Genomic DNA, 14,628 nt, shown 5'->3' with positions numbered 1-14,628 from the left:
GCCAAGGCCTTGGGAGGATTGGCTCTAACCTCGAGAGGAGGGAAATGTTCTCTGAGCTCGCTGCTCTGTCACCTGCTCGGTCTCTGCTCATGGCGGGGACGGACCCTTGTTTCTGGGTGTCTGTCCGTTGGTGGATGCGCAGGGATCGATGGATCAATGAAGGCACTGGGAAGTGAGGGAGTGTGAATCTGGGCAGTTCAGAATCTGTGAGTAAGTCGCTTTTCTTTCTTTCAGCATTTCTGAATTATTTTGGAATGATAAATTGCTGTTAGTTATTAATAAATCCAGATTTCCTGCTAAACCATCACCGTGTCAATACTATCAACCGCGACACCCAGTGCCCCCCACTATGTGCCAGTGGCTCTCCTAGTGCTCTCCAGTATGTTCCAGTGCCCTACATTCTGTCCCAGTATCCCTCCTAATGCCCCCAGTATGTCCCAATGACCCTCTTAGTGCTCCCCAATATATCCCAGTATGTCCCAGTGCCCCCCAGTATATCCCAATAACACTGCTAGCATTCCCAAATATATCCCAGTATGTCCCAGTGCCCTGCAGTACGTCCCAGTAACCATCCCAGTGCCCCCCGTTGAGACGGACACGACAAACACCAAATTGTGCAAAAATGGCTACTTTATTGTTCTAACAAGCCTTTTTATAACTTTATGAAGAGTATGTGTCCATATATGATTGGTTTAATTACAGACTAACAGTTCATGACTGGATGACCTCTTCTCTGCCGCAACCTCGATAACCTTCCTCTCCTTGCGGTCAGGGAGTTCCAGTCTGGCAGTTCCTTAATCTTGTTTACTCAGCTCTTCTCGGGACTTTCAAGCCTCTTAAGGGTACGTGGTTATCTGTTCAAGGTCAATATCAAACTTCCATTCTGATCCCTCGGACCAGCCGAGGTCTCCCATAGTACCAGTACTGGTTCCCAGCTCCAAGCACAGAAGAGATGCTGGGCGGCTCAGGCCGCATGCTCTGCCCAAGCCAGAAGGTCACTGGGGCACAAGGGGCAGCCCTGGATCTGAGTTCAGGTGGGAGCAGTGTGGGAGGCTCCCACGCCCCAGCCTTACCATGGGTCCTGCAGTGCACCTGGTACAGTCGCTTTGTCCCCAGGGCCTCAAAATGCAGCGTCTGGTCAAACTGCCCCGGCACCGTGGAGCTGAATTGGACCTTCAGTTCCACCTCACCGTGGGCAGGCACTATCCACTGGCAGCTGCTCAGCCCGGCAATTAAAGAGGAGGCTTCAGACATTGCTAACGAGCAAACAAGAGAGGGAGGAGGCTCATGGACTCGCCATCCCATGGAGGCACCGGCAGAGGGTCCCTGCGGAGCTGGGGATGATGGACCCCGTTTGGCAAGATGGACGTGAAGCAGAGGGATCACCTCCTCCCTCACAGCTCACCTGACGGATTTCCCCGGGAATGGGACCGTGTCCGTGTTGCTTTGGTGTGCCTCGGGGGGCCACGTGGGTGCTCCCGTGCCCAGCGCCTGGAGACCTCTCCTGCCCCGGCTGGAGCTCCTCTTCTCCCTCACAGCCTCCCGCCTGCCCGTGGCTTTCTCCTCCCCCGACCGACCCCTGCTTGGCGTGACCTGCTCCTCTGACACCTTCACACCAAGGGAGAGAGGTGAGACCTGCCCTGAGACACCCCCATCCTGGAGAGAAAGCTGCAGGTTTGTTAACAGACAGGAGGGAGAATAAACCACCAACCACCTCTGCCCATGGATTTGGTCTTCCTTATGGGACTTTGTTTCTCCTGCAACACCCCTCCTTGCCCAGGACCCTCTCCTCAAGGGAAGTTGAAGGTTTTAGCTGATTTTTTTTTTCTCTCATCTCACAGAACTGCCCTATGTCTCAAGCAGAGCTGTATCTTTTAAACAGACAGGAGGGATGCCTGCAGACACGGGGCCCCATCATGTCTTCACTGCCCTTCCACAGTGATCCTTTTCCATCCCACCTGCCCCCCATGCCCCCATCCAGCCTGGCCCCTGCCCTGGCACCTTCACTGCAGGCACAACAGGGACGTCCAAGAAACTTCTGGTTTCCTTCTTTCCTTCTTCTGCAGTGGCACCTTCTGGCACCACAAAGGTGAAGTGCTCGAGGGCTTCTCCTGCTGCAGGGACCATCCGCTTCTCCGGGTAGCGGATCACAGAGTAAAAAGCAGTAGGTGGAATGGGAGGCCCCGAGGGACCCAGTCCCAGGTCATCCAGGATCTAAAGCATAAGAGAAAACCCTGTTTATACTCCCGTCGCCTTCATCCTCACACTTCCTGAAAGGCACTGAGCTTTTGGCAATGGGTTTTTTTATTTAGATGGAGTACAGTGCTTTTTTATGCCCAGTGGGGTGGGCAGGCTCCAGAGCAGTGCCAGGACCTACAAGTGGGACCTAGAGAGAAATCTCAGCTCTGAGTGACTCGGCTGAAGGAAACAATGACCAGGAGTTGCCCTGCCCTGGGACCATTTTTAATGATTTCCAGACTGGGAAACTCTCCAAACAGAGAGGATGTTCTAACAGAGAGCCCTCCCTCTTTCCACCCATCTGAGGGATGGCAAGAACTTCCCCAGCCATGTGGCTGCTGTGAAGCCATCGTGGAACATCATCAGTGTCCTGGACAAGGCTCTGTGCTGTTGTCACCTGGTTGGACACAATGCACCAGGGCCCAGACCACGGCAGGCTCAGCATCTGAGCCTCACAAGGGCTTTACCTGCTCTGCTGCTGGCAGCTTGCCACTCTCCAGGATCGCCCTAGTCACATCTGCAGAGCTCAGCACCTGGATGTCCAAGCAGGGCACCCCGACGTCCTGGCCCCTGGCTGACCCTTCTGCACCTTCCCCTTCCAGCCCAGATAACTTGGAGTCCTCAAGAGCCTTCAGTTTTTCTAGATGCTCCTTCTCTCTGTCCTTTCGGCTCCTCCGCCTGGATAAATGCTGGTGCTGGCCTTGTACTTGGTGCTGCATCACCTCTTGGTTCAGAGGGGACAGCAGGATACCCTGAGCCCTGTCCCAGGATGACAAAATGTGTGTGACATCCTTCTGTGATGCCTCGTAAATCTTAAACCTCAGGGCCAAGTTCTTCTCGCTGTCACTCTGCGCCTCAGTTTTGGTTTCCCCCTGTTCTGGGTCTGCAGGTTGCACAACCTCCACTGGGCAGGCCTCTGTCGGGGTAGCCTTGCTCTGCTTTTGCTTATCTTCCTTGTTACTTGCAAGAGAGTCTGGGTGCTCCTTTGCAGATCCCTTCTCTCCCCCCTCGGTGACATTGGACAGGTTGCCGGTGGATGCGCTGGTGTTGCTAGTGGATGCATTCGTATTCTGGGCAGGAGGAGCAGGAAAAAGCTGTGAGCATTTCAAAGCACCAACTCAAATGCTGTAGGACAGCGGCAATCTTTGCAATAGCACCCCACACCTCATCTGAGACCTGTGCTAGGTGCTCTACAAATCCCAATTCAGAACACAGCTGGTACCCAGCTGAGCTCAACTGAAACTAAACTCCCCAGTGCCAGACTGATGAGGAGTCCTGCAAACCAGCTGAGAAACAGAACAGCTTCCCCAACCCAAACAGGGAACTTAAGACACCTCCTTACTCCTGTGCAGTCCTCCGGGCACGTTTCTGGTGTGCTGAGCATCCATCCCTGTGTCTGGCTGACACTTTGGGAAGTCTGGCTGCTAATGAATACCTAAAGGGCCTGGTGGTATCTCCTGCCAGACAGGTAGCAAAAGACACCACATCCCAGGCGGGTCATGGCTCAGAGGTGTAAGTCACATGCAGAACGGGGAGAAATGCTGAACTAAAACTATCTAGGGCTTGGAGTTACGTGAAGCCACGACTCAAAGGCAGCACGACCCTAGAAGAACAGCTCTACCCAACAAACCCATGCGAAAATACCCCTGGTGAAGCAGCAGCACGATCAAACACTGGCTGCTGTTTCCCAGCACAGCCCCGTGTGTTGCTGATGGCCAGGTACTCACCCCCAGCACTGCGGGTGGCTGCTGGCTTCGCCAGGAATGGTACGGCTCAGCAGGTGGGTCCCCAGGGCTTTCACTCTTCTCTATAAACACAACCACCCACCTGCCTGACTCCAGGCTCGCTTTTCTTCCTTGAAGCATTTTCTTTGTCTTTTCCAAGCTTTCTCTTGGCCCACTTAGACAACTTCTTCAGCAATTCTTCCTCCCTCAAGCGTTCGAGCTCCCACCGGTGCTTTTCCTCAAGCTCTCGAGCCAGCCACTCCATCTTCCTTCAGCAAGACAAACAGAAAACATCCCCGAGAGTCACCGCCAGAAATCGGGGCTCGCTGCAATCCTAGCTGGTCCCACACTTCATTCACTGACCCTAAGGCCAGGCACAACTGTTAGACCAGCTCTGTGGACTTCCCTCAACCTGGGGAGGCTGGGACATCCAAAGTGAGGGAAGTGGGAGGGGACCTCCAGGGCCAGCCAAATCTAGGCTTTGCTGTCACAAGGTCTAAATTGCACTACTTCTCCAATAAGGTCCACCTGGACACCTCCAGCATGCTGCCAAAGACTGATCCACCATTGCTCCACACTGGAGCCTGAAGCTCTCAATATCCAGCTCACAAATCACTAAACCAGCTCACAAATCACTAACACCTGCTTATCCCTGCACCAATACTTGGCTTATCTAGCCCTTCTCCCTGGGCACAGCCTGCTCCTTAGCGAGACTAGCCATATCAATCAGAAAGCAAAGGCTGCAGTAACTGCCCTCCTGCAAAACAGGCTCCAAACAACCAGGTTTCCTGCTGGAGCCCAGCTGGGACCATGGGAAACTTGTGCTGCCTGTCCTGGAAATCACAGTTTGAAGCAGCCCTAGTGATCTCCTCCCAGGGAAACAAACTTCAGCTGGGGTTGAAAGAAGTGCTGAAACACAGGCTCGCTTTAAGCAAGTCCCTCCCCAAGTTTCAGGCAGGGGTTATGTACCGGGTCTGGCTGAGCCAGGATTGGTTCCCCTGTAGCAGCCCTCATGGTGCTGTGTTTCATGTTGGGAGCTGGCAGGGTGTTGATAGCACACTGGTGTTGTGGCTACTGCTGAGTAGTGCTTACACAGCACCAAGGCTCTTTCCGACATTTTCCCCCCTGCCCCACAGTGGGACGGGGTGGGCAAGATCTTGGGAGGGGACACAACCAGGACAGCTGACCCGAACTGACCAAAGGGATATTCCAGACCATATGACGTCTGCTCAGTCTGCTCAGTCATAAAGCTGGGAGAAAGGAGGAAGGGGGTGGGTCACCCTTGGTCCTCCGAGGCAACCACTACGCGTATTGGAGCCCTGCTTCCTGAGAAGGCCCGACATCGCCTGTTAATGGGAAGAAGTGAATAAATCTGTTGGTTTTTTCTTTTTTTTTTTTGTTTCCACGCGCGGACCTTTGCTTTGCTTATATTAAAACTGCTTTTGTTTTACCCACAAGGGTTGGTTATTTTCTTTCCCCTCTTTGCCCTGTTGAAAAAAAAGGGGAAGGGGGGGAAGTGATAGAGCGACTTGGTGGGAACCTGGCATTTAGCCAAGGTCAAACCACCACAGGTTAATAGGGGCTTAAGCTTATCCTGTGTATCCTCTTGAACAGGGCTGCTTTGCTGGATCAGAGCTTCTCCCAGGCTCACCTGCTGCTGCAGCTGAAGGTGAGCCTAAGAGACACCAGCTTTTGTGGCTGGTGTCACTCAGTAAGGAAAACCCTGGGAGCTCAGCAGTGCAAGGGCCTCCCTCACCTACAGCAGGACCGGGATCCAAACCAAGCCAGCACAGCTGCACCTCACACCAACCCACACCACAACCCCTCTGGTTTGGAGAAGAAGGGCGATGAAGATGAGAACGAACATAATTAACTTAGAGACACTTGTAAGCACTGTGGCAAGGGAAGCACAGAGCCCAGCTCCCTGCAGCCAGTGTCAAAGCCGAAGGGCTCACCACTAAAACGGAGAGAAGATGTTCTCATCTCACCGGAGGAAGGTCCCTCCTCTGCTGGGAACCAGGGAGGTGGAACTGGCAATCCTTGTGCTGCTGGCAATTAACGCTTTTGGCCTTGGTAACCCCTCTGAGCACAACCAAGGTCTCCGGAGCAGGGAAACCCTTTGGGGACACTATCCTGGGGAGGCACCCATTGAAGGCTTACAGACCTTTTCTTCCTCTCACGCTGGACTTGCAGTATACTGTTATCAAACTGAATTTTCTCCTCCTTGGTGAGGGCATCATACTCGTCCTCTTCCATCTCCCAGAGACGTGCTTTCTCCCTCCTGGCAGCTTCCTCCCACTCCTGTCCTTCAGCACAGACCAAGGAGAAACCACCAGTGCCTGCAAGCAGAGCTTGCTGCTCTGGGTGAGCTGCCAGGATTCACAACTCTGTCCTGACCCAGCCTATCATCCTGCCAGGAGATACTGGCAAGCTCACATCCCTGCTTCAGAATTCAGATAAGCCCCCAAACTATCGCTGGCCAGTGAGTTCCCATGCCTTGCCTGGCTCACATGCACCAGCACTGTGGACAGCTGGCCAGTGATTAGTTATTGAGCCACAACAGCTTGCATTTGTGCCCAGGCTTTAATGTTAGAGACTGAGGTCAGCCTCAGCATTGTTGAATTTTAAGCAGCTGTGAGCTGAGTGCTGGCTACACCGAGGCAGAAGGTGGAAGGATTAATAAAAACATCTCTTGCAAGTTCTGCTGGTAACCCAGATACACACGGGTAAGGCTGAGGGCTTGAGAGAGAAGATTTCAGAGTTACGGAGACGAAGAGTCTCACCTTCCTGCTCTTTTGCGGCCATCTCCCTGGCTTTCAAAGAAGCATAATCCTGGAACAGGTTCACAAAATAGATGTAAGGCCGATTTCTGACAGCTTTGATCAGGCAGAGGAGAGCAGACGCCGTGTCGCGTGCAAAGGGGGTCTCCAGGCCATCAAACACCACTCCCTGGTAGCAGTCACTCAGCTGCAGATAAAGTCGAAAAGGAAGAGAAAGTCAGCTGTTGCACGCATTGGGCTCTCAGCTAGTCACTAAAGCCTGATGTCAAAGATCACCAGCCATCACAGTTCCAAGTGCAGCAGCTCAGACAAGCTCTGATCTTTCCCCACGCTCTGCCAACTTATGGCATCTGCAGCTTCACCCACGGATCCCTGCACGCAGCCCAGGACTCCTCCAAGAGCAGGCACATCCCTCCTCCTCTCTGAATTGTACCTCGCTGCCTGTCTCTCTGTAGCAAGACCGTACCATTTGCCCCCACCCCACGTACATGCAGCCTTTCAGAGAGGATGACCACCAGCAGGTCCTCGGGCAGCACGCAGCTCCTAAAGCCCAGCTCTCCTGATGTGCTGCCACTGATGCTCAGCCATCGCTGCGCAGGAACGCAGGGAAGGGGAGAGAGGTGAGAACTTGATGAGCCCTGCAATGTTGAACACCACAAGAAAAATCAACCACTTTGGAAACCCCCAAACAATTCCAACTGCTGGGCTTGGAGCTGGGGTTTCTCACTAGCAGGAGACTAGAACAAAACTGCAGGCCAGCAGCTCCAGGGGACCATGCTGGAGGGTGCATCCGTGGCCAGCAGAGACCCAAGCTCGCAAGCCCCCAGCGCAGCACCCGGCAGCTTTGCCCACTGCTGCAGTCACGTTAGCCAGGACTGCACTTTGCCAACAATCTGTTAAGATGCCGTAGAGTTTTTCTGCCAGAGCACAGGGTTTCATTCCCACCCCGAGCCACGCCCAGCCTGCCCAGCTGGCTCTCTGCACTATAGACCCCCGCACCAGGCTCTGGGTGACACAGAGCCTCCACTGGAAGCGGCCCCTTCACTTCTCAGAGGCAACAGAAAGGTCCCAGGCATTAACCAGTGCAGATCGTGCTTCACCTGGGAGTCTGTCAGATCCATCAGATGCTGTTTCTGGGATTGGGGTGTGGGGCCATCTGTCTTCTTCTTGCCCGCCGCAGCGCTCACCTGGCCTCAGGACCTGACGGACCGCAGGCTGAGTTTGTCCACAGAGCTGGACCGTCTCATGTCTAGGCTGCGCTTGGCCCTGGTGCCGAACTGCAGGCTGAGGGACGCATCTGCGTTGTGACCTGTGGAGGGGACAGACGCTCAGTGGGGAGCAAGCAGGCACCTTCCACCCCAACGGGCACAGCCCTGCGCCCTGGCAGGGACACGGCCATTGTTCCCCAGCCTGCTGGGCACTAGCAGCACCGATCTCCAGAAGCAGCTCCTGCCCTGCTTCTCTTATTAGCATGGTAAAGCACACCATCTGATACTGGATTTTAAAGCCAGAGAGTTTTTAAGGCACAGCTCCGCGTCCCTCCTCACAAATGTGCACTCAGGTGACACTGCACACTAGCTCCCCTATGGATCAAGCCAAGGCTCCACCCTCCAGGAGCATCATTTGTGTACCTTGCAACCATCCTGCATTCTCACATGGAGATGGTAACATGCAGCCCTGCCCCAGTTGCATCCCCCATCTCCACTGGAGCTAAATCCTCCGCATGGGATAACCCCACCTGAGGCCCAGACCCTTCTTCCTTCCACCAGCTCCCAACCCAACCAGGTTCAAAGCGGAGCAATGCAAAACTTCCCCCACCAGAACCAGGGTCTGGCCTCACCCTGCAGAGCGCGGGGCACCAACTGCCCAACCAGATTTTCTAAAAGTCTCTGGTCTCAGGTGGAGAACAGCACCACATGCACGAGCTGTGTGACCTGACAGTGTGTATAGGAAAACCTCTGGAGAAAAGAGCTCATCTGCAGCATGTCTCATCTGAAAGTCTGGGAGGTTATTCTTCCCTTCCTCTCATGTTTCTGAAGCCACACTCAAAGTCAGTTGTCTAGTGCTTAATGAGCAGCTTCAGAGGGCTTCTTTGTTGTTAAAGTGGGCAGCAGTTCTGCCTGATGGCCACGAGGAGCCAGCTGGATTCAGCTTTGAGGAAATATAAAAAACCCCTGAGAAAAATACAGGTGTGCTTCACCACTCCTAGGAAAAGGAGTATGTGCTGAGAAGCCCAGAGGCAGTAAAAGTGCCCCTGTCTGAGCCCTTAAAACAGAGATTATTTTTTTTAATAACACGAGATGCTTTATGAAATGGCTTTGCATTTCTACATGCTGCACCCATGTTCCCTAGGAGACCCAAGGGCTGTCAGACTTCCTCTCTGGAGCAAGCAGAAGTGGATGGTCATGGTGGGTTTCTGAAGCGCTGCTCTAGGTCCAGTGTTTCTCCTTACCGGCACCCTCTGCCTCCTTGCAGCTCTGCTCGATGGCAGCCCCGATGCACAGCTCCCGGGCGCACAGCCCTGCTGAGCTGCTCCTGTCCGAGATGGTTTCTCTCACCACGGTGTCGATGGACAAGCAGGCAGCGCCATAATATTTGGACAGGGCAACCGCTGCTGCTGTCTTTCCTTGAGAGAGAGGAAGAGTGCTCGGTGACACTTGCATGTGAAGCATTTTCAGGACAGGCTCTAGAAAGTCCCCAGACAGGATTTCAAAGTTTCAAGGACAGTCGGAAATCAAGTGCCCCTTTAGGGGAGACCATGACGGAGGTAGTTGAGCATGGCTAGAAGCATTCTCCTCTAGAGCCAGGAGGATCACCTCCACCTCACATCCAGCTGAGCACTTTGTCCCTCGTGGTGACCTCAACCCTGGGCCAGAACATTGTTTCGAGCCCTGTCCCGCCACCACTCAGAGCGTTCACCAGCCTGTGCTGGCCAGCGCTGCCTCAGGCAGCGTCTGGGCACGGTCTGGGGGTCAGCGTGGGCGAGGGACTGCTCCCATGAGGCAACATGGGCACTAGGCACTGTGCTCCCACGAAGCAATGGTGATGTGGTCACCCTGTGTGGGGGAACGATAGCCTAGCTGTGTGGACACAGGGTGAGCCACAGCACTTGCCCCAGCTGGTGAAGGCCTGGGACCATTTCATGTACCAGCAGAGCTGTGGCTTACCTCGCTTCGCTTCAACTGGTCAACCAAGCACCACAACCCACCAGGATGTGTCTCTCCTGCTTCCCCACTCCTTGCAGACACGGGCTGCGGCTCACCTACCTGTCAGGGGTGCCCCATGGATGATGACGACGATCCCTCGCGTGCGCCCCTCTGCAGAGATATCGATGCCAAAGTGGCGGGCGATGGCCCTATAGACAGGGCTGTCAGTCAGTTCTCCCGCGGCTGCCTTGCTGCTGGTGATGCTCTGCCGATGCTCTGCTGTGCAGAACCAGATAGAAAAGTCAGCCTCCTGCCTACCTATGATCCTGATCATCCTCCCCATCCCCTCAGATCCTGGGAGAGAAGACTCTGCTGAAACCAACACCACACCGAGGTCTCACCATGCCCCTCCTTTAGGCTTGTGCAGATCAGGGTCTGCCCTAGATGGTGGTCAAGGTGCCTGTTCAGAGTATAGGAAATGGGGTGGCAGAAAGAGGAAAGAGCAAGCATTTGGCAATACCTAAAAGGACTGGGCCAAATCTCCCGTGCCCTGTCAACATGGTCCTCATGGGAGTTTGGTCCCAGGTCCTGCTGAGTAAAGGGGGGACAGACAGAACCAGGCATTTTACACCGTCCCAAGGGAGAGGCTCCATTTGTGGATCAAACCATTATCCAAAAGCTGGATGCTTTAGGAATATTATACCAGGAGATGTAGCTGGGCTCTGAATTCACCATAACAGCATTTGCAAAGAGCTCCCACCTTTGCCCTTAGGAGGTCACCAAAAGCCATCTCGCTTGCAGTGTCACGCAGGACAGAGAGCGCGCTGCCCTGCCTAGGAAAGGGAACAGCATCATCCTGATCCCAGCAGCTCCTGGGGGAAAAGGTGCTCATTTGGCAAAACTGGGGAGAACCTCTCTGGCCTCTCACTTGTCCCTGCCCTGCCTGCAACATTACCCATCCCCTGTCTTTTCTCAACACCTTCCTCCTCCTCCGCATTCAGATTTAGAGTCCACTTGTTGGACTGGCTTTCATCAAACACGGAGGGGAAAATGAATGAGCTCTGGGATGAGACAGTGTGAATGATCCCAGCAGAGGACTTTCTTCCTTGATCTGACAGAGACTGGACATCTTCAAAGTTTGCTGAGGAGGAAGGCCACAGGGAGGGAAGAAGAGGGTGGACATGGCCAGGCAATCTGTTCTTTGACATTTGCCACTTTGCACGGCCACGTGCAAAAGATGGAAAGTTTCCCAAGGAGAAGTCTGTCCAGGCTGTCTCTGCCCTCGGGGGGATTTTGAGTTTGTGCTTTTGGTGCTGGGAAGGAACAAATATAAGATAGCTGGTGATATTAGACCTGGCCCTGCTGGCTGAAGAACTCATCCAATCCTATTTTTTGTGGTTAGGGGACACAAGAGGACAACATGATTATTTCCCCGGTCCATGGTAGGCAGATATGAGCTTGCTTTGGCTGCACTCAGGGCTGGTAGGGGATGCGTGTTACAAGCCACAGACCTTCATGCTGGAATTCCTCCACCAAGCTGGGGAATGGGTGGCTGCTAAAAGCCTGGGCTTCTCATGTAGAGCTTGGGGCGTGCGGGCTGGACTCCCCGCTGTGTCCACACTCAGGACAGCCAATGCCAAACCCTCACCGTTGTCCTGGCCTGCTGGTTCCCCAGTCTTGGACTTTGTCTGCTCATCCTGCAGCCTCTTCTGGTCCTGATAGTACTCCAGCACCTCAGGGGGCAGCTTCTCACCCGGGGCACGCAGAGGCAGCAATAAGGTGTTGTGGCAATCGTAGTCTTTAAGCGTCTGCAGGATCTGTGCATGTAGGGAAGAGAAGCCATATGCAGGACGTGTTTCTAACAACACGGACTATCCAAGCCCCTCCACAGTCTGCCAGCAGAGCTGGCTAACCCTGAAATGCCACCAGACTTTGCCCTGGGGACTGTCTCCATCTCCCTGGCACGAACCCGGGAATGCTGGAGCACTGTGAAACTACGGGAGCGTGCACATGGGGACCAGACCTTCCCTCTCACCTGCTCCTCAGCAAGGTACTGCTGGTCGAACTCCAGCGAGTAAAACTCGATGGGGAACTCGCATGGGTTCTTCACCACCACTGTCCCCTCTGCTCCACAGCTGTACGGCAGCAACGGTCCCAGCTCAAGCACTGGGGGGCTGAACTCCAGCTGTGGCTCCAGCCCACACCCCAAGACTTGCAGCTGGAGGTGCTGGCTGCTCTGGCAAATGTTAATCTTCAGCTCACTTCTATAGGACTTCTGAAAAGAGAGAAGCACAGAAAGCTCCTCCATGAAGTCCCAGGTGACAGGGCCTCAAATTCAACTCTTGCCCCAAGGCAGGGGTGTCACCAGTACCTCTAAGGGGAATAGAAAACAGATATTTACTTCCAGCAGGGGCTACAGCATCTGCATGCTGGCTCTGAGTAACTGGGATGAATCCTGGTGTGAAGTGTAACTGGATATTTGGGTGTCAGACGAATCTAAAATGCACTGTCAGATGTTTTCACCTAGTCACGAGGGAGTGTGATGCTCATGAGAAAGGTCCTCAGGGTTATGTTGCCCAGACACAGTCCTGGCACTGCTGCATCAGGCAAACATCAGCTCTATGAATGAGGCAGATGAGCTCTCACTGGCTAGAAATAAGGGTCGTCTTCTCTGCTCAGTGATTGGCTCTGGTCAAAGCCAGACACAAGATGGTTACACCTCTACAGCAATTAAAACATCCCTGGGACTGTTCCCAGGCACGGAAGCACTTGTGTCCATCCTGTTACCCACTGCCAGTTTCCAAGTCACAGTGGCCACAGGCAAACTGCTTTTGGGAATGCCCCATCATTTCACCTGACTCCCAGACTGCCTGGGAACGTGCAGGCAGGCTGGGCCAGAGCCACAGGGACTGCTGGCAGCACACCACTGCAGACGACTGTCCTGCCGTGCCCAGGAAGGTGCCTGGTGGCTGTTTTGTCTGCTGGTACCAGCAGCAGGACTTGCCTAGATTGGCCCTTCCAGGGTTATCCCCTGCAAGCGCACCAGCTGCTCTGCACCAGGGCGTTGCAGCCTTAAACAGGCCTGTGGAAGGGGGAGACGAGGGCAAACAGGCAGATTTCCCCCCATGCGCCGAGAGGCAGCCACCTCACCGTGCCCTGATGCTGAGCAAGCTCCCCAGGGGGATTTCAAAGCCCCTCTCAGAAGAGTGTGCTGCAGGGGGAACTGAGGCACAGTGGGTACGGTGCTTGCAGAAAGCTCTCTGTGGAGGCAGACGCCGTCTCCTCTTCCCTGTGCTGGGCTCTCGTTACCACACTGCCCTGCCAGACCTCTTGGGGGTGACACTTGCTGATCTCACCTCTTCTGTGGGTGACAACCTGACTCGCACGTTGCATCGCTGTCCTGGAGCGAGGGATCCAGCCGAGGGCAGCGCCTTGAAGACACAGGGCTGGGCCTTCAACTTCTGGGGCACCTTCCGACACATCCTCGCTGGCCAATGTCTGTCCATCTGAGAACAAAAAAACAATTGTGTGAGGTCTCCTTGGTCTGCGAGGACAGACCCTCGGTTCCTCCAGTGCTCTGAGACACCGTCATGGTGCTGAGGGCACCCACAGCCAAACCAGCCGAGGCCACCTGTGGCCTAGAACTGGAGGGAAAACAGGCAGGGCAGGCAGATGGGGAGGCACCATCCTCAGAAGAGGAGGAACGGGGGAAGGTGGCAGAGAAGTGAAGCACCAGCTAATGCACAGGTCCAGGTGAGCCAGCCTTGCTCTGTACCCTCCAAAGCTTCCTCAGATGAGCTGTGGCCCAAGTGCTCACGCAGCCACAGGGGCAGAAAGGGCAAGAGAGGCAAAGAAAGCCCAACCGAGAAGTTACATGTTACACATTGTCTGTGCTTTACCTTCTTAACAGGCTCATTTATAGTGATGACCCAGTTACAGGGGACCTGGAGCTGACTGTGGAGCTGGACAGTTTCTTCCTGGCACTGCCCACACTGGAGAGTGGAGAACTCCAGTCTGTCCCTGGAGACGCAGAGGGATGGCACAGCCACGCTGGCATGGAGGTGGACATGGAACGTGGGGCCTCCTGCTACCTAGGGAAGGACCGAGTGTCCAGCTGAGAGCCCCAGTGACATCTGTTGCTGTCACCGACTCTCCACCTGCCCCGAGAGGTGCACGGGCACAGCGGGGTGAGGAAGCACGCCGTAGGTACCTTGATGGGCAGGAGCACGTCCACCTCTCCCAGTGGCAGGTTGGCGCTCTGTGGGTCGAAGCGCACTTCAAACACCTTGGTCTCGCAGCAGAGCAGGTGCTTCACGTGGTCCAGATCCACACTGAAACCTTGAACAGATGAAAATAAAGCAGCTGAGATGCACAATAGACATGAATGTGTCACAAGCACGTTAAGGCCATATGTCCTGGCTGGCAGCTCTGTGAAGGACCCCTTTGTACCTGTGGAGAAGATTGCCACTCCTTCTCCCTTGTCACCATACAAGGAGAAAGGGCTTTCACAGCCAGAATCCAAGACCCACATGGTAAAAAGGAAACATCTCAGTTGAGGAGCTCCAACCATTCCTTCACTAGGCACCCCAGGGAAGGATGCACAGACCTCTCCAAAGGAGAATTTCCAACTAAGATTCCCCCATGCCATGGTACTCCCTGAAAAACAATTTAGAGGAGGCACCTGATCACCCTTCAGACATGGCGAGTCACCGTTTGCTGGTACTGCAGCCTTATGTCAAG

General features: G+C 54.4%; 1 pseudogene; it reads right to left on the bottom strand.

Annotated features, from left to right (window-relative positions):
• Nucleotides 1-3,807: 3,807 nt before the first annotated feature.
• Nucleotides 3,808-14,628, bottom strand: part of LOC141938256 (hydrocephalus-inducing protein homolog) — a 141,128-nt pseudogene continuing 130,307 nt past the window's right edge.

Source organism: Strix uralensis, chromosome Z (assembly GCF_047716275.1).
Source record: "Strix uralensis isolate ZFMK-TIS-50842 chromosome Z, bStrUra1, whole genome shotgun sequence".
NCBI classification, from domain to species: domain Eukaryota; kingdom Metazoa; phylum Chordata; class Aves; order Strigiformes; family Strigidae; genus Strix; species Strix uralensis.
Note: the sequence above shows the minus strand (reverse complement) of the source record. Positions and strands in the feature narration are given on the sequence as shown.